This window comes from Saccopteryx bilineata, chromosome 5 (genome assembly GCF_036850765.1).
Source record: "Saccopteryx bilineata isolate mSacBil1 chromosome 5, mSacBil1_pri_phased_curated, whole genome shotgun sequence".
NCBI classification, from domain to species: Eukaryota; Metazoa; Chordata; class Mammalia; order Chiroptera; family Emballonuridae; genus Saccopteryx; species Saccopteryx bilineata.
Window position 1 is genome coordinate 249,569,530 of NC_089494.1, and position 21,482 is coordinate 249,591,011.

Here is a 21,482-nt window from a genome sequence, read left to right on the forward strand (position 1 = left end):
TGTTAGCAGAGTGAGTGTTGTTAATTGGGCAAGGAAATTCACTAGAGTGGATATTAAAAGGTTGGTCTTAAGCCATGCATGTATTCCTTTAAGAAAGTCTGATTCCTTCTGCTCTCTTGAAAGAACCACAGTATCAAAACTCAGAATTAAAAAAGATTAGTGTTGAGAGTTCTATAGGTCTCAGCAGGAAGGAAACGTGGTTTATTAGGGAAATCATGGACAACCTAATTATCCTTTCTCTCTTTAAAAAAAAAAAAAGAGAGGGGGCTTTCGAGCCTTTCCAGGTCACCAGCAGTAGGCGTTATTTTCTTTCGTAACTAATTGGAGTGTAATTGAGAATCCAGTTTTTCTCTACAACTGACCATCAGGTTGCCTGAATACCCTAAAGCAGTGGTCGGCAAACTCATGAGTCAACAGAGCCAAATATCAACAGTACAACGATTGAAATTTCTTTTGAGAGCCAAATTTCTTAAACTATATAGGTAGGTACATTACTTATCGAGGTAGCGCCCACATGTGGTATTTTGTGGAAGAGCCATACTCAAGGGGCCAAAGAGCTGCATGTGGCTCATGAGCCGCAGTTTGTCGACCAGGGCCCTAAAGTATTCGATTTCAAGTAACAGATGAAGAAGCAGAGGCCTTGGGCTTGGCTGCATCCTCAGCCCTGTGCTTCCAGCTGTGCTTGCACATCCCACTGTTGTTCAGGCTCCCATTTCAGAGTGCGAACTGGAGACATTCAGCCCATTGAGAAGATCCGAGCTGTGCCGGGGGGGGGGGGTCTGAGGACTCGCGCTGGGCCTCTCACCCTGCTATAGGCAATGCCCCAGGCCCCAGGGATCTTGAGTTCTGCCTGAGTCACTTTTCACCTGTGGAACCAGCTGACTGATGGAGTTGGGACTGCTGTGAGTCAGCAGGAAACCAAGTCAGCCTCATTGATTTGGAGTAAGAGGGTGGGGGCTGAGGTGGTGAGGGCCTCGGATGGCTTTTTGTGGTCATGGAAATTGTTTTATTTTGCCAGCTGTGAATCAATTATCATTCATGCAGGCCCAGAAGGAGAAGAGCTAAAGTTAAAAATAACTCAACCTTTTATGGTTGTCGGGGCATGTGGAGCTGCCTTGCTTTGAGGACTCAGGGGGAAGGGTCAATAGCGCAGCGTCTCCCGTGCAGCTTCTCCACCTGTGCAGGAGCGATGTGGAAGGTCCGCCTGAGCGTGGCAGGTGCCCTGAGCTGAGGCAGCTGTCCTCCTACCCGGCTCTGGCTCACAGGGGACCAGAGCCTCAGTTTGCTCTCTAAACCCTCAGAAATTAACACTGGGGTGAGGTCACCTGCTGTGTGTAGGTGTGGGATGTCCAGGCAGAACTGGTGTACCTTTGTGCCCAGCTGCTCTGATTGTTAAGATGCTGGGATATTTTCATGCTCCTTGGTAAGAAGATGTTGACCAAAATCCTCCGTTTACTTTTACATTACCAGCTGCACAAGTCCCTTCTAGGACCACACGGACTTCCCCAGTATCCAGCAACTAAACGATTACATTTCTGGCACAGTGGAGCACCCAGAAAATTAGACACCCTGTTTTTTAAAACAAACAAACAAACAAACAAACAAAACTCCAGTATCAAACTCCAGAATTCACAATGATTGACAATGAGAGTTCTACTGGACTCAACAGGAAGAAACCATAGTTTTGGGGGGAAATCCTGACCTGGGCAACTTGATTATCCTTGCTATTCTTTAGGAAAGAGTTTTAGAGCTCTTCCATGTCACCAGCAGTAGGATTTCCTTTCTTCCATAAATGATTGGAAGCTTCAGCACCAAGGCCAGCTACATCCTTTGGGATTGGTACCTTGTCAATTCAGCAATGGTTAAATATGATGGCTGTGGCCAATGGCTGTGGAGGTGTGAGGGTTCCATCAAAGGAAGGTGTTGGGCTGGTAATCCGAGGGCCTAGATCCACGGCTCTGCCTACTTAGGCGAAAATACTCTCCTATTTCACCATAGTATTTTCCAGCCATTTCAGTCCTCTGGGTGCCTCCTCCCATAGGCTCAGGCACAGACCTTTGAGACCTGCCTTCTTCATCATGTCACCATACAGTGCCCCTGCCCCCAATGACTCTTTGCTGGTGACTTCTCTGCTACTCCCAGCCTGATCTCAAGCAAGTGAGGGTTCCTTATATCCACTGAATCCCAAATGGAGGCAGGCCTTTCCACAGGGTATCAGTGACCAGGGTGTCACTTTTAATGAGACCTAGCATAGGTGTATGGACAATGACAGGGAAGTAAAATACAAGAAAAAAAGCTCCTAGCTCTGTTGGGCCAAACATTGTTAACAGCTCGGTTTCCCTGGTGTGCACCTCTGGCTGCTTTGGGGCAAAGTACAGCTTCCCTCAGCTGCCAACAGAGAGGCCCCAGAGGCCCCCATATCTCAGAGTTTAAGCCAAGCTGACTGAGCCACAGGCTACAATAAGGAGGGAGGGGTTGCCTCGCCCAGCTCGGGGCCTGTGTGAGGCACCGACAGCTTGGTCAGAGGGAAACCGTGCCAGTTCAGTCAGTCTCTCTGAGAGCCCAAGCATCCTGCAAAGGAGTCTGAACTGGACTCAACCAGGTACAGACCCCACTGGCCAGGAGGATTTCTGTTATATTGTCCTCCCATTTTATAGAAGAGAAACGGAGGCCCAGGAAGATTCAATAACTCAACTAGGATCACGCAGCCTATAAAGCTTCCGAGGCCTATACCAGATGGTCATCCCAGAGTTACTACACAAAGCAATTTTCTCGGGTGGATCTGGGAAATTCTTAGAACTCTTCAATTACGAACATGTTATGGAGGTGAAAAGGCGAACGGCGCTCATGAGTTAAGTATGAAGTTCACCTTGAAGACCTCTGGCGGGTTTCATATGGAGAAGAAGCTGACAGATGAGACACTTAGGAGAGGAGGCAGCAGCAGAATGCTTCTGAAAATTTCCACTTGGTTTCTCCACCATCTTACAGGGGGTACTAGGAGCAGCGGCCTCAGCTGCAGCAGGAGAGTTCCCCATTTCCTCAATTGCCTCGTTTCTGCTAACATTATTCACGTGCAGCTGTTTAAGATCTGCGAACACAGGTGCGCTGAATACAAAGACCTCACTCTACCACATGCTGCCGCTCCTTTTGTATTCAGGTTTCTTTCAGCCATGACAAAGCTTCATTTGGGGTGAGTATGATTTTCTCCCCTGGTCTTTTCAAATCAGATTCCTCACTGCTGTGTCTTGCTGCCTTCTATATAGCTTTTAAATCTTTCTTCATCATTTGGGTCACTAAATGAGTCCTCTGGTTAGCTTGCCAGCACCAGAAGAAGAAAAAAAAAGTTCTTGTATTTTTTTGGTAATCTGTTTGGTTGTCCACACGGATGAGAATCTACCTCTAGTTTGTAAATTCCTTGAAGACAGGGACCGTGTTTTAAACATCTTTGTCTGCCACTCAGCTCCTAGCTCTGTGCCTCCCTGTAGATACGTTACCTTGTTGGGAATTAGTGTATATGTTCTAAGTCTTCCCTCAGAGAACAGTCTGTAGTTTGTACGTGGCCCATTCCAATGGTGTAAGGCCTCCATTTCTCCTTACCACCCAGGTCTGAGTAGTAAGGTCTTAGCTCCAAGTCCAGGTCTGAGTCCACCCCATGGTAATTCCACCATTTCCACTCAGCCGTGCAGAGCGGAGAGGGTGAGACATGGACCACTCTCATCCTCAGAATAGTTTTTCGTTTTCTTAACTTTCAATTAAGTTCATTGTCAATATTTATTTCATTAGGAAAAATTACAAATGTGTATTTTTCAAAACTGTCTTCTTTGTTCTCAAGAAAGGCGATTTCATATGGCAGTGTACAAACTGGCCTTCAAGGTGACATATTCATAGGTTTGAAGGATTAAGATGTGATCTTTGGGGGGGGGAAGGTAGTTTTTCTGCTAGCAGGGAAAGCTACAGGCAGGGAAAGCTTTAGATGATGTAAAACATGTTATTGAGCCAGAAAGAACCTAAGGAGTGTTCAATAAAGGATAGGGACATGTCAAAGGGACTCCGGGAACCAGCCTGTATTAGTCTGCTCTGACTGCCATAACACAGTGGCACAGACTGGGGGACTTCAACAACGGGTATTTACTTTCCCCCATTTCTGGAGGCTGAATGGCCAAGATCAGAGTGTGAGCAGGTTGTGATACGCCTGAGGCCTCTCTTCCTAGCTTGCGGATGGCCACCAGCTCTCTGTGTCCTCACACAGCCTTTCCGCTGTGTGTTCACTGAGACACACACACACACACAGAGAGAGAGAGAGAGAGAGAGAGAGAGAGAGCGCTCTGGTATCTCCTCTTCTTATAAGGACACCAGCCCTGTTGGATTAGGGCCCTACCTTGATGACCTCATCCAACCTTTCTTTTCTCCTTATCCAGTCGTATTGCAGTTTAAGGCTTCAAGCATATGAATTTGGGGAGTACGCAGTTCAGTCCGTGACAGTTCTTTGCACTTGTGTGGTGAGGCAGGCCCTGCTATGGAAATAAGGGCAGGTCAAGACAGCTCTCTGGACATCACAATACTGGGGGTGGGGGGCAAGATGTGATGTGATCTGGTGTCTGACACATGGGTGGCTTTTACTCTGCGCTGATCATGGGCTGAATGTGAGCACATTCTGTTTGGACAGGTTTGGACCATTTTCCAGTTTCATCATTTGACCTATTTCTTTCCCGTTACTTGTTTCATGGGAGAGACAGATTTGAATGTAACAGAGTGTATGAACCTACTCTGGGAGTTCTGGGGCTTGAAACGAGGAAGAAAAGACTTGGGCGTCTTCCTGGCCCTGGATTAGACTGCGCTAGGAGTGTCATCTTGAAGCCCGTGGAGCGCGGCTTAGCTGATCCCCACAGCTTGGCTGATCCCCACCGCAGCCTGGGTTGCCTCCGCGTTCAATCAACCGGATCATCAATGCCCCCCAACTCCTCCCAAACCCAGTTTCAAGTGATGTTCATGCCTACTCTAACTGTGAACTATAAGAAAAATGAAAGAGGGGTCAGGAAGCCCAAACATCCTTTTTTCTTTCCTGTTATAAAATAAACGGAAATGGATAACAACATAATTACAATAATTTTCGCACTTCTACCCAGTGTCTTCCACACACCCATTTTTTGTGTATCACTCCACTGGACAGTATCCATGCAATTCTAGAGCTTGCTTTTTGTACTTCATCTTAAAGAAGTTCATATGTTGTGTGGCAGTTTGCACATTCTTTGTCCCTGCTGTCACAGAGAGATAGATGTGTCTGCGTCTCTTCCCGCAGTGCCTGCAATGACTCACTGACCTTGTAGTCAGGGGAATGCAGCAGGAGCGAGGCATTCCATTTCTAAGCCGGGTCAGAAAAGGCCACGCAGCTTGTGCCTGGTTCTGCTCAGACGTGAGCTCTAGGGGGAAGCAGCACCACGTAAGGAGACGGGTACCGTGAGACGGCCATGCTGGAGAACCCACCCGTAGACGCTCTGATGGACAGCCCGACTGAGCTCGCGGCTGACAGCCTGCGCCAACTCCTCACCGTGCGAGGGAGCCATCTTGGACATTCAGCCCAGTTAAGTCATCTGATTTTTTATTTTTTTTTGCGGCCCCCGCTGACATCTTATTGCAACTGCATGAGTGACCTCAAGTGAGAACTGTTCAGCTGAGCCCTCTTTGAATTTATGATGCACAAAATTATAAGCAAAATAAAATTGTTGGCTTCAGCCACTAGGTTTTGAGGCAATTTTCCACACAGCAATAGTAAACCAAAATGAATTTTGGTGCCTGGAAATGAGGGGCTGCTAATGAAAATGTAAAACAGGCAGTATTAGCTTTGACACCGGGCAAGGGACAAGGGTCTTGAGAATTATGTCGGGGGAGCTCAAAGAGCAGGGAGAGGAGCGTGAGAAGAAGCTGGGGGAAGGAGGTCACCGTTCTGTAGTGGTGGAAAGGCAGCTAAACCAGCGCCCGCAGTAACGTAGAAAGTGAGAAAGGCACCCGTCAGCTCCGTGAGCTAGCTAAGAACACGTCCAGGCCGCATGTTCACGATACAGCCCTGGCTTCGGCTGGCTGCTGGTGTAATAAAGTGAGAGCAGAGAGGAGGTACAAGTGATAAACTGAAAAACCAACCGTTCAGTTTCCAAGTGGAATTTGGAAGCATTATAAAGGGCCCACAAATAATATTTTTAGTTAGTAGAGGGTTCTTAAAGTGAAAAGGAGCCTCAGAAATGATTTTCAAGAAAATATCACCCAGGGTAAGAATAAAGCCACAGGGGTGACTTTAAAACACTTTTTTTTAAAGATTTCAGAAAAATTCAAGATGGCATCTCAAGACACCATCTTCCATATATTGTAAAAAGCACCGATGAACATTAAGGTCATGACTTTGTAGATTGTAGACCTCTTAAATAAAATAACTTCTAGGCTGTTAAGTATATTGTTCTTAGCAGCCTTACAGTGAGTCTAAGATAGAGAAAGATCTGTCTCAAAGACCCTTTATGGTTTTTGTCAACAAAGGGAACTCGAATAAGATTCATAGACACCCACAATATTTTCAGGAAAATTATACTGGCAGAAGCAATACTGTACCATCTCAAACTGAAAGAGACAGAAGCGGGACAAAATGGAAAGAGGCCTTTGGATCCGCAACCTTCTGTGGGAAGAAAGCAATGTTATATGTTCATTATATCTCTCAACAAAAAAAATAAAAATCAATTACTATAGCTGCTTCCTGGGTTTTTTTTTTCTCTCTCTCAAATATAGGTAATGAAAATAATCAACTTCCTCATTTTCCTTCTTTGGAATATTTACTTAGACTATATTTCCAAAAGGAAAATAACCAAATGAAAAAGTATAAACATATCTATAACTTCTAATTTACACTGCCAAATTACTTTCCTAACAGTTAATATCAGTTGGCCACCAAAAACTTATAGGTATAGCAGTCGTATTACAACTCCACCAAGCATTGGGTGTTGTTATTTTAGGTACATTTAAAAGCATCACAAATTTAAAAGCTGTTCTTGTGTATCTATTGTAAAATTCTATTACTATAATCCTAGAAAAGAATCCATACGACTTTTAGCCATAGAGCTCTCTCCTAGTCAATCTAACTCAGTCCTTTATTATCTGGTTTGTGTCTTTCTTTTTATCCCAACAAAATTCTTCTATTGCATTTCCAACCTCCTTCTGCCAAGTTGGCCCAGTTTGGGCTATATGTAGCCCTCTGCATTGCTTACATGTCTCTCAAAAATAACCCTATACTATGCTGTACTGACCTTCTGGTCTACCTCTAGCCTGCTACATTGCTATTGATTCACAGTTTACTCTGAGCCATACAAATGTTATTTCACTCTTTCTCTCAACTACCTTGTAAGATAGACTTTACTCCTCCTTTTCAGATGAGGACTAGGAACACAGAATTTGTAAGTGATAGGAACAAGGTTTGAACCCATGTGTTTGGTCACTATACTTCACTGCCTCACCTGGACTGCCAATTTACTGGGTGTTTCCTTCCCACTCACCCAAACTGCCTGGGAGGAAGGTAGAAGTCAGTGGGAAATTCCTACTTGCTTCTTTCAAAGATTGACCTGATCCATGTTTTAACTATGCCCATATCTCCACATGACAGTGGTATTAAGATGCATCTAATATTTTGTTAGAAATTATTCACAGAAAGTAAAAGTGAGTATACCTGTATAAGTATATGAATATTTTTCTGAAAATTTTATTCACAAAGTCTAAGAAATTTTATGCTTTTTCATATGACAAGAAAAAAATAATATCTTAAGTTATTTTACTTTTACGCAGCCTTTGTATTTCTTCTCCTTCCTCAGGATAAGCTATCATATGAAATGCTGAAGCCAAAGAAGAATCCCCCGAGAGACTGGGGAGTGAGCTACAGACATGACTTCGCTCCTCTGGAATGTGAACTCCACGAGAGTGAGGGCTGTGCCTGTTCACCACTGTGTCCCCAGCACTGTGGACAGCACCTGGCGCTCAGCGGCACTCCTATCTGTGCAATGAATGAATGAGCTACCTGGTTCCCTACCCAAGAGTCCTCTCGTCTCTATCACTGAGATAATTTGTCACATGACTTCAGGTTCAGCATCTGCCATGCAATCAGCCCACGGTCTTTGATACTCAAAGCCTGGACCTTGAGCCAACATCTAGAGCAGGGGTCCCCAAACTTTTTACACAGGGGGCCAGTTCACTGTTCCTCAGACCGTTGGAGGGCCGGACTATAAAAAAAAACCTGAACAAATCCCTATGCACACTGCACATATCTTATTTTAAAGTAAAAAAACAAAACGGGAACAAATACAATATTTAAAATAAAGAACAAGTAAATTTAAATCAACAAACTGACCAGTATTTCAATGGGAACTATGGGCCTGTTTTTGGCTAATGAGATGGTCACTGTCCAGTTCCATATTTGTCACTGCTAGCCATAACAAGTGATATGGTGCACTTCCGGAGCCGTGATGCGTGCGTCCCACATCACTGTACATGAGTGACGCCGTGCTTTGAAGACCGCCACATACAGTACTCTCACTGACCACCAATGAAAGAGATGCCCCTTTGGAAGTGCAGCGGGGGCCAGATAAATGGCCTCAGGGGGCCGCATGCGGCCCGTGGGCCGTAGTTTGGGGACCCCTGATCTAGAGACTTGTCCAGGGAATGCAGAATCTCAGGCCCCTCCCAGACCTCCTGAATTAGAACCTACAATTTAACAAGATCCCCAAGTGATTTGTACCCACATTAAAATTCGCAAATGACTCTCCAGGTCAGTCTCAAATTATAGTCTTTATACCAGCATCAGCAGCACGAATGACCTGGGAACCTGCTAGAACCTCTTGAGTGAGAAGCACCAGCAGCGGGGTTCAGGAATATGAGCTTGTAACCTCCAGGAGGTTCTGGTGCACCCCAACGTTTGAAAACCACTGGCGCATGTGGCTGGTGACAGATGCAGTCTTGGCCCCTTCAGTGGGATCTCACCAAATCTGCCCCTACTTCCTTCGGTCTTTAGATCTTGGTTGTTGTAAACTAGACTGTTTTCTTATTTCCTATAACCAAACCTGTGCGTGGGCCCCTCCAATTATGGGAAATACACTTGCTCCTAAAGCTTTACACTTCAAAGTTGGATCATTCTGAAAGTTCTTTCTTACCATTTCCGGTATGTAGTAAGACATACTCAGTTCCAAGTAGAATAAATAACCTCGTTCTTCTAATCCACCCTTTAAGGAGTCCAGATACAGAGTTTAAAATATGGATTTCAGACCAGAGAACTAGGTCACGTCAAGACTCTTCAGGTCTGTGGATACAGCTACCCCCTGCACAAAGCTGCTTCATACAAGTGGCATGAGAATGCTGAACTCTAGCCCAAGTCCTACTAAGTGATTTACCTACAGGGCTGCATCTGCCCAGTAGGGCGTCTTTTCTCTAATTCACCCAAAGATGTTGGTTGAGCTAACTATGGTCCTGAGTCTTACTCCTGTGACTTGTAGCTAAAATGATTATATAGAGTCTGGTCCTCCAGTCCCGCATGAATGCAGTGCACAGAGTTCTAACTTTCTCTGCTGTGCCCACCTGCCTTGATTACTGCTGCTGGATCATTCTCCTCTGCTCTATCTGACTGACAGGTAGAGGGCTGTTTGCTCTTCTTCCAATTTCTACTTTCCTCCAAGATTACTGTTAGCCTTTCACCTGTCAGCTATTTGATCTCTTCTTTAAGGTTTTGTTAATGTAGCTCCTTCCATTTCTCAGAGCTCTTACACATGGTTATGCAAATTCTTTAAGAACACTTAAACACCCGTAAGCAAATGAATGCTCAAAATATACCTAATTCTTTTATAAATAGGGTGTGGATACTGTATTAATTTCAAAAATATGAAACACATATTTCTCTTACAGGTTACAATCTGTAATACAATTGCTAAACTTAATTTTTAAAGGAGTAAGTAAACAAAACCTAAGCTATAGATATACAAGTGGTATAGCCATCACCTTATCTGCCACTTATCAGTGTCAGTATTTATAAAGTAACAATTTCGGTGTTCACGATAATGCATGCTTTGACTGGAATTATAAGATAAAAACCCATTTGCAGATGTCCTTGGGAGAAATATATTTAAGCATTTCACACAGAGGAATGTGGAATTAAAATGTGTCTGTTTGTAGTATCTTCCTGCAGATCCTGGATCTGTCTCAGGAGGCAGAGAGAACAAATTTTATTTTTCTTCTACCTGTCAGACCTGCAGATTTTAAACAATACTTATCATGCCTTTCCTTCTTTATTCTCACCCCCTTATTTGCTTCTCTATAAAATAAATGCCCTCTGTTCCTTTCCTCATTCACCAGATGGTAATTTATATCAGCTTGCCATCTTGATTGTTCTCCTCTGAGTGTGTTCTTTGTCTATAGAATGCAAACTGTAGCCCTGGCTGGTTGGCTCAGTGATAGAGCATTGGCCCAGGATGTAGATGTCCCAGGTTTGATTCCCAGTCAGGGCACATAGGAGAAATGACCATCTGCTTCTCCACCCCTCCCCTTCCCCCTTTCTTTTTTTTTTAATTTTTTAATTTTTTTATTTTTTTACAGATACAGAGAGAGAGTCAGAGGGAGGGATAGACAGACAGGAATGGAGAGATGAGAAGCATCAATCATAGTTTTTTGTTGTAACACCTTAGTTGTTTATCGATTGCTTTCTCATATGTGCCTTGACCGCAGGCCTTCAGGAGACCGAGTAACCCCTTGCTCGCCAGTAACCTTGGGTCCAAGCTGGTGAGCTTTTTTTGCTTAAACCAGATGAGCCCACACTCAAGCTGGTGACCTCAGGGTCTCAAACCTGGGTCCTCGGCATCCCAGTCCGATGCTCTATCCACTGTGCCACCGCCTGGTCAGGTCCCCTTCCCCCTTTTCTCTCTTTTTCTCTCTCTCTTCCTCTCCCACAGTCATGGCTCGATTGATTCAAGTGCATCAGCCCAGGTGTTGAGTATGGCTCTGTGGAGCCTCCACCTCAGGCACTAAAAATAGCTCAGTTGACAGCATGGCCCCACATGGGCAGAGCGTCAGCCCCAAACTGGGGTTGCCAGGTGGATTCAGGACGCATGTGGGAGTCTTTCTATCTCTCCTCCTCTCACTTGGAAAAGAAGGAAAAAGAAAAAATAAAGAACACAAACTGTATGAGGCCAAAATGAAGACTTAATTTGCCCTGAGACGCATGAGATAGAGAAAGACTGTCATCTCCCTTAAGATAATATACCTCTCCCAATGCTACTTAATGTTACAGATGGCTTACTTTCCACCCACATCCTGCTCACATCAAGAAAAACTTCAATTGTCATACATGATGTTGACTAGTAAGCCATTGCTACCCGGCGATCCCTCGCATGGTTTTTAGTGAGATCACTTCCTACCATAGCCTTCTGGGGCTTTCCTCTCAAATTCCTGCCCCTCCAGAGAAGACCACCAGAAGCCAAGTCTCTCTGTGCCACCTTCCTTGGTCTCACAACAGACCACGCCAGCCTTTATGACTATTGCTGGCTGCTTATTCACCAGCAGACTGGAAAACTTGATTTTTAACGAGAGCAACAAAAAAAGAAGTACTATCAATGAGGAAATCTGGTGACAATGATTTGTTATTATTACTGCTATTCCCAGCCCAGATGGTTCTCCAGATGAAAAGGATAAAAACTGGATCCTCTTTGTGGCTGGTGACAGGTGCAGACTGGGCCCCTCCAGTCGGATCTCCTCAGACACACAGCGCACCGCCGACTCAGGGGCTTCCCACAGGCACGTGTGTGTCGTGGCAATTCCGAAAACTGTCAAGTGAATAATTGGCCTCTTATCTGGAGTCTTTAAAGATTCACTTCTGCACATGCTTTGAAAAGCTATCCCAGTCAGATTCTTTGTTTGCAAGCAACAGAAACAGGCTCTAGTTAACTTGAACAGGAAAGGTATTTTTTTTGGAAGAGTGTGGGGGTTCTTCTATTGTTGGTGAAAGGTTAGAGAAACAGCTTTGCATGTGATAGGAACCAGGGGAGTGCTGGAAATGTAGGTAGCAGGAGATAATTGAGACTCTTGTTAGGGGGTGGCTAAGATAAATAAATTGCGACTCAATAAATAAATCTTGACTCAAGAATTAAAATTTGAGTCAAGAGAGTTTGATGGCTCAGCTTGTATCTTGGCTATGTCTCCTGGCTTTCTAGGGTGTAGCCTTTGGTTAGCCATCTCAGCAAAGAAGCACACGATGGAGAGATAATGATATAAAATCATATGTAGAGGTGGGACTTCCAGAACAACAGAGAGAGGAATTCAGCAAACCCTTTTCTCCAAAACAACTACAAAACTGAACAAAATTGTACAAAACAACTTTGAGACACTGGAAACTGACCAAACTGGCAAAAACTTGAATAAACATTCAAGTAAACTTACTGGAACTTGGCTAAGGACAGCTGGACTCTAATTTTTTTTAGCCTGGGGCTATTCTTATCAACCCTTCAATTTCATTAGTAATAGTAGGGCTACCAGGGCAGGGCTAGCTTTTCTGCCAGAAGAGGCTGACTTGATTTGGATTGGAGCATGGGAAAAATCCCATGTCCCTGAAACTGTGGGAAACAGTGGTGACTGTATAAGTAAACAAATGGGGAAAGCTAATGTCATAGTTACTCTGAGGTTGTGATATCGGTTGGGACAAGCAATAACCTAGAAGTGGCCCTGGCCGGTTGGGCTCAGTGTAGAGCGTCGGCCTGGCATGCAGGAGTCCTGGGTTTGATTCCCATCCAGGGCACACAGGAGAAGCGCCCATCTGCTTCTCCATCCCTCCCCCTCTCCTTCCTCTCTGTCTCTCTCTTCCCCTCCCGCAGCCAAGGCTCCATTGGAGCAAAGTTGGCCCGGGCACTGAGGATGGCTCTGTGGGCTCTGCCTCAGGCACTAGAATGGCTCTGGTTGCAACAGAGTGACGCCCCAGATGGGCAGAGCATCGCCCTCTGGTGGGCATGCTGGGTGGATCCCGGTCGGGCACATGCAGGAGTCTGTCTGACTGCCTCCCCATTTCCAACTTCAGAAAAATACAAAATAATAATAATAATAGTAACCTAGAAGTACAGCCAGAAATTTGACAGGGCCATCTGAGGAAGTAGATAGGCATAGTGGGTCTAGAAAAAAATCTGTCATCTCCTCAGGGGTCTGAAAGGCTGTAATCATGCTCAAAGGCTGAGTGCATGCCCAGGAGAGACTAGAGCAAATTCTAGCTTCTACACATTCCTGGATAATGTGAGAGCTTGTGTACATGCAGAGAAGACACAAACAGACTCAGTAGAAAGTAAGAGCAGAGGCAGATTTCTAAACTCCCTAAACTTTAATGTGCTTCCCAATCTGTGTAGAGATCTATCGGTAAAAGTCTTACTGGCTCAATGTGTTCGATTACAACCTCTGACCAATAAGTAAGCTCTTCTGAACTAAGGGAGAATAGTAGAACATCAAGCTTAGAAATAAAAACAGAAACAAAAAACAAACTTAGCAAAAATATCAGCTGTCACACACTGAAGTAAAGAAAGACTGTACAGTATAGGCAAGTCAGTGAACAAACAAACAAAAACAGCAATAACAACAACTCCAGGGAGGAAGTAAGAATACAGAATTATTACAGTATATAATCTAAAATGTCTAGTTCCTAATAAAAGATTACAAGACATCCAAAGAAATATGAAAGTGGAAAAAGCTCAGGGAAAATGCTGTCAATAGAAACTGTCTTTAGAGGTCTTCTAAAATAATGGCCTTAGCACAAAAAACCTCAAAGCAGCTAATAAAAATATATTAAAAAACTAAACAAAAATTATACTTTAAAAAGCAAGGGGAAAGAGGATGACAATGACTCATCAAATAAAGAATATTAACATACAGATAGTAATTATATTTGTAAAAGAGCCAAATGAAAAATCTAGAGTTGAAAAATATAGTAGGTCAAATGGAATTTTTATTATAGGGGCTCAACATAATATTAGAGATAGCATAATAAAGAATAAGTGACCTTGGATACAAATCATTAGAAATTACCCAATGTGAAGAACACAAGAAGCATAAGAATAAAAAGGAGAAAGAAAAGGAGAAGAAGAAGGAAGAGGAAGAGAGGAGGAAAAGGAGAATAATAATAATAATTAGAAGAGGAAGAAGGAGGAGAAAGTGGAGGAGGAGAAGGGAAAGAAGAAAAAGAAGAAAACTGAACAGAACCTCAAAGAGCTTTAAGACACCATTGAGTATACCAACATGCACACAATAGGAATCTCAGAAGCAAACAAGTGATAGAGAAGACACAAAAATATTTGAAGAAAATAATGGTAAAAAAATTCCCAAAATTGATAAGAAATATTAATTTGCAAATTCAATAAGTTTTATGAACTTCAAGTAGAATGAATATAAATAGATCTAGAATGCTAAAGACAAGCTCCAAACTGGCAAGAGAAAAATGACCCTTCACATGCAGAGTGAGATAAATACAATTAATTAACAACTGATTCATTAAAAAAATAAAGGCCAGAGGCAGTGTGAGTACATATTGGAGGTGCTAGGGAAAAAATCAACCTCAAGAAATTAAATTAAAAAACAGAAACAAAATTGGAAAGTCCACAAATATCTAGAAATTAAATGACACTTCATAATAACCAGTGAGTCAAAAATATCATAAGGGAAGTTAAAAAACATTTTTAAATGAAAATAAAACATGTCAAAAATGTATGGGTTGTAGCTAAAGCTTTGCTAACAGGAAAATGCATAGTTTTAAGTGCTTATATTAAAACAGATAAAAAGATCTCAAATCAATCATTTAAGCTTTCACTTTAAGAAACTAAGAAAAAAGGAGCATATTAAATCCCAAGCAAACAGAAAAAGAAAATAATAAAAAATTATAGTAGATATCAATGAAACAAAACAAATAACATTGAAATATCAATGAAATCAAAACTGACTCTTTCAAAAGATCAATGAAATTGATAGACTTTACCTAAGGTGACCCCAAAAAGGAGAGAAATTTAGAGATTAAGAGAGAAAAGATAAAAATAACAAAATTCAGGGTTGAAAGAGAAGACATTACTACCTACACTACAGACACTAAAGGAGGAAGATGGCAGCGGAGTAAGCAGACACACAGACGCCCAGCTCTCACCACCAAACTGGAATACAAATCAATTTAGGAAAAATCCAGGTGAAAAACCAACTCTGGACTACAAGAACAGCTCTCAAAGACCAAGGAGCAAAGAAGTAGCCACAACAAACCTGGTAGAGAGTGCCTGAATCTCCCCTGCTTACAGGAATGGGGGGGGGTGAGGCTCATTCCAGGGAAAAGAGCAGAAAATACTGCTCACAGAACTTGCCTGGCAACAAGGGAGCAAGGTGTGTTGAAAGGACCGGCCTATCTCCCAAGTGGAAAGGAGAGAGAGAGGGACAGACTGTGAGGGGGAAAGGAATGCAGGAGAAGACCTAAAAAGCTGACTCATCCATGCTGGAGGCGGCCATAGCTGGGGGAGGGACTGATTCTTCCACAAAACAGAAGACTGAATTGCTTCTGGATCACAGATCTCTAGACATCTCTCCAGCTACAATCAGTGCAACAAGACACAGCTGAAAACAAGAAATGGGGAAGAGGGGCAGTAACTCAGGTCTCCATGAAGATCTGAGATACACCTCCCCCTACTGAAGCTGAGAAAACGCCCTGCCCCCAGAGAGATTAGTTGGTGGAAGAGGCCTTCAGAGTCTCAGGTTATAGCCATCGCATTCCTGGATACAGTTTCAAGGAAGCCCCCAGCTGAGATCAGTAAACAAGACTATCACCTGTTAAGAAAACAAACAAATCAAGACTTCAAAGCGGCCCAAATCCGAAAGTGGATTACAAATAATAGCTCATACCAACCCAAGAAGACCTAGAAATAACACAATTGAAAACTGGAGGCAGACAACACCAAACCTAGACTCAACCAACTCTACAAACAAAACACCAATGCAGATAATGAGAAGACAAAGAAGTGCAATTCAAATGAAACCACAAGAGAAACCTTTAGGAGATGAACTCAGTGATATGGAAATAATCAAACTTCCAGATGCGGAGTTCAAAATAATGATTGTAAGGATGCTTAGGGATCTTAGACGACAATGGATGGTCATTATGAACACCTAAATAAAGAAATAGCAAGTATAAAAAAGGATATTGAAATATTTAAAAAGAATCAGTTGGAGATGACAAATACAATATCAGAAATGAAGACCACAATGGAAAGAATTAAAAACAGGATGGATAGAGCTGAGGATCAAATCAGCAAGTTGGAGGACAACTTCAATGAAGGCAAGAAAGCAGAGAAGAAAAAAGAAAAGAGACTCAAAAAGTCTGAGGAAACTCTTAGAGAGCACTGTGACAACATGAAGAGAAATAACATCTGCATAATAGGGGTTCCTGAAGAAGAAGAAAAAGAACAAGGAATAGAGACTTTGTTCAATCATATCATAGCTGAAAACTTCCCTAAATTAATGCAGGAGAAACTCTCGCAAGTTCAAGAAGCACAGAGAACTCCATTAAAGAGAAACCCAAAGAAACGTACACCAAGACACATCATAATTAAAATACCAAAGCTAAGCGATAAAGAGAAAATATTAAAAGCTGCTAGAGAAAAAAAAAAGTTATCACCTACAAAGGATCCCCCATAAGGATGACATCCAACTTCTCAACAGAAACACTTGAGGCCAGAAGGGAATGGCAAGAAATATTCAAAGTAATGCAGAATAAGAACCTACAACCAAGACTATTTTATCCAGCAAGGCTATCATTTAAAATCGAAGCAGAAATAAAAAGCTTCCCAGACAAAAAACAACTCAAGGAATTCATCACAACCAAACCAATGCTGCAGGAAATGTTAAGGGGCCTGTTGTAAACAGATCAAAATGGGAAAAGAATATAGCAAAAAAGGAATACAGCTTTAAAGAATAAAATGGTAATAAACAACTACATATCAATAATAACCTTAAATGTAAATGGATTAAATGATCCAATCAAAAGACATAGGGTAGCTGCATGGATAAGAAAACAGGACCCATACATATGCTGTCTACAAGAGACACACTTTAAAACAAAAGATGCACATAGGCTGAAGGTAAAAGGATGGAAAAAAAAACATTTCATGCAAATGGAAATAAAAAAAAGCTGGGGTAGCAATACTTATATCAGACAAAATGGACTTTAAAACAAAAGATATAGTAAGAGATAAAGAAGGCCACTACATAATGATAAAGGGAGTAATCCAACAGGAAGCTATAACTATTATAAATATCTATACATCTAATATAGAAGCACCTAAATATATAAAGCAGACTTTGATGGACTTAAAGGGTGAGATCAACAGCAATACTATAATAGCAGGGGATTTCAATACCCCACTAACATCACTAGATAGATCCTCAAGAAAGAAAATTAACAAAGAAACAGCAGACTTAAAGGACACACCAGACACTAAAGGAATTATAATGGATTAGTAAAAACAATGTTATGGCAACAGATTAGATAGTTTAAATAAAATTGACAGATTCTTAGAAGCACACTAATTATCAAAATGGATTTAAGAAAAAATTTTAATATATGATAGACCTATTAAAAAAAGAAATGAAATTGAATTACTAATTTAAAAATCACCCTTCTACTCCACCCTCCACACAAAATTCTTCAGACCTAGTTGGCTTCAATTAGTGAATTCTATCAAATATTTTAAAAATAAATAATACCAATTCTTCAAAAACCCTTTTAGAAACTATAAGGAGTGGAAATGCTTCTCAAATTATTTTATGAAGCCAGTATTATCCTGATGTCAAAGTCAAACAAAGAGATCACCAGGAAAAAAAAAAAAACTAGACTAGTATCCTCATGAATATAGATATAAAAATCCTCAACAAAATATTAGCAAAATGAATCTCAAAACATATAAAAAGATTTATACACCATGACCATGTAGGATTTATCTCAGTAATACAAGATTGGTTTAACATCTGAACATTAATTAATGCAAATTGCCATATTAATAGAATAAAGCACAAAAGCGACATGATTATCTCAATAGATGCCAAAAAAGACATTAACAAAATTCAACACCCAGGTATAAAAGGGATAAACCTTCCTCAACCTCATAAAGGACATCTATGTTATACTCTATGGTGAAAGACAATAATCTCTCCCCAAGTTTGGGAACAAAGTCAGAATGTCCTTCCTCTCTTGCCACTTTCTACTTAACATTGTGCTAGAGATTTTAGCTAGTGAATAAAGACCAAAATTTTTAATTAAAACCATTCATATTAAAAGTAAGAAGTAAAGTGGTCTTTATTTGAAGATGACATGAGCCTGTATAGAGAAAATCCTGAGGAATCCATACAGCTTTCTTTTCAAGTGCTACAATTAATATACGAGTACAGCAAAATCACAGGATATAAGATCACTATACAAAAACCAATTGTATTTCTACATCATAGCAATTAACAACTCATAAGACAAAAGTAAGGAAACAATTTCATCACAATAGCATCAAAAAGGATAAAATATTTAGGAAAAGATTTATCAATAGATGTAGGGCTTATGCACTGAAAATTACAAACCCCTAATAAGAGACACTGAAGATCTAAATATAGGAAGAGATATTTCATATTCCTGGAGTGGAAGACAAAATTGTTAAGAAGTCAGTTTTCCCCACATTAATCTATACACTCAACTCTATTAAAATCCCAGAAGTGTTTTTCAGAAATTAACAAGGCAAAAGTCCCAGAATAACCAAACCAGTTTTGAAGAAGAAGGAGGAAATGTAGGAGAACTTTCACTTCAAAATTTACTCTAAAGCTACAGTAATTATGAGAGTGTGACACTGGTGTATGGAGATATGTATATATTTAAAGTAAACATAATTGATACTACAAATAAACATATTTTTGGTCAGTTGATTTTCAATAAATATCTCAAGACAATTCAACAGGGAAGGAATAGTCTTTTCAGCAAACAATGCTAAGACAATTGAATATCCATATGCAAAATAATTAGTCTAGACTCTTATTCCACACTACACACAAAAAAAATTAATTCAAAATGGACCCCAGACATACATTTAAGAGCTAAAACTATAAAACCTCTAAAAGGGAAAAAAACCAGAAATAAATCCTTGTGACTTTGGATCAAAGACCTCTCAGATACAATACCAAAAGCATGATTCACAAAAGAAAATATTGCTAAATCAGATTTCATCAAAATTAACAATGTTTTATGTAATAGTGCCTTCAAAAGATACCATTAAAAAAATGAAGAAACAATATAGATTAGAAAAAACATTTTCAATCTGTGTATCTGCTAACAGACCTATATCCAGAATAAATAACAGAATAATAAAGAAGACAACTCAATTTTAAAAATGGCAAAAGATTTGAATAATTGTATCACCAAAGAAGATATACGAATCATTGATAAACACATGAAAAGATGATCAACATTATTAGTCATCAGGGAAATGGAAATTAAAACTACAATGAGACACCACTTTACATCAACCAGCATGGCTATAACAAAAAAAAACCAGATAGTAACAAATTTTGGCAAGGATGTGGAAAAATGAGACCTCTCATACATGCTGGCATGAATGTAAAATGTTTACAGCTACTTTGGAAAACAATCTGGCTGTTTCTTAGATAAGTAAATAAAAACTTATTATATGATCTGGCTATGCCACTCCTGGGAATCTTCCCAATAAACATAAAAACATATCTCAACAACAACAACAAAAATCTTGTATGTGAATGTTCATAGCAGCATTATTTATAATAAACAAATATTGGAAACATCCACAGGTTCATCAGCTGATTAACGGGTGAACAAAAGTGGTATATCTATGCAATAAAATACTATTCAGGAAAATAAATGAGTTATGGATATATGCTTGTCACAAAATGGGCCAAATACGGCCCCTGTATTGTCCCTGGGTTGTTTATTTCTGCAGACTGAGACCCGTTAGCTAAAAGTCCTAAAGAAACCCCCAATTTTTATACACCCAATTATTCTAAAACTAGTCTGAACGAGCACATGTTTAGTCATTTAGAGCTTGCCTGCTTTGCATTCCTCACTAATCCTTCCCCCTCACTCACATCTAAATTCTGCCCACTTATTCTAGACCTTCCAATAAACCCAAAGATGCTGCTGCTCTCAGTGAGTCCTTGAAGGGGCCATCACAGTATCCATCTGAGAGGGAGGCTGTGAAAATCTGTTATCCTGGGAAATGTTTATCTACATGTGCTGGAGGATGAAGGATTGGAAACCATCCAGTTCCTCCCCTCTAGGACCTTACAATTTATTCTGGACCCAAAAACATGAGGCTATGATCAATGTCGCTTTTATTTGTTAGGAGTTTTCTAAATGCCAGGCACTGAGCTGAGGACCTAACATGTATTGATCATTTACTTTTCACAATAATGTCACCCGATTACATGAATACTGTCATTACCATTGCACAGATGAGGGAACAGAAGCTCAGAAACATTGCTAACTTGTTAAGTATGGATGAGTGGTGGACCTGGGACTCACACTCAGCTCTGACACCAAGACCTGTATTCTTGCCCGTAAGAGAGAAATACAGTGTGTCCGTAAAGTCATGGTGCACTTTTGACCGGTCACAGGAAAGCAACAAAAGATGATAGAAATGTGAAATCTGCACCAAATAAAAGGAAAACTCTCCCAGTTTCATACCTATTCAGTGCAGTTCAATGTGGGCTCACGCACAAATATTTTAGGGCTCCTTAGGTAGCTATCCCGTATAGCCTCTATAGACTCATCACTGACTGATGGCCTACCAGAACAGGGCTTCTCCATCAAACTGTGGGTTATCCCACTGAGTAATGTTATTCCTATGTGGTTGGCACTTCATTATAAATGCGCTGATATTCATGTTGCACTTTGGTCACGGATTCTAATTTAGCGAGCCACAGAACACACTGAACTTCCCTCTGTACCGTCCACATCTCGACTGGCATGGCCATGGGCTGCTCCGCTGTAAACACAGTGTTACGTCATCATCTGCACATGCGCACATGCTGCCACATCATCCTACAGAAACTGGGAGGGTTTTCCTTTTATTTGGTGCAGATCTCACATTTCTATCGTCTTTTGTTGCTTTCCTGTGACCGGTCAAAAGTGCACCATGACTTTACGGACACAATGTAGTGCCTCTTGCAGTATGAGAAAGAGAAAAATCATTGTGGGTGGGGGACAGATAAAGATCAAAGAACTCCTGAAAGTAGAATAGTTGAATTTCACCTTGAACAAAGAACAGAATTTAAGATTTCTTTCTTTTTTTTAGAGTGAGACAGTGAGACCCAGCAGGGGACAGTGAATCTTCCAAGGTCATGCCACAAGTCACTAGTCAAGCCTGGCCTGTCACTCACAGTTCTGAATTCCCAGCTCACTGAATTCA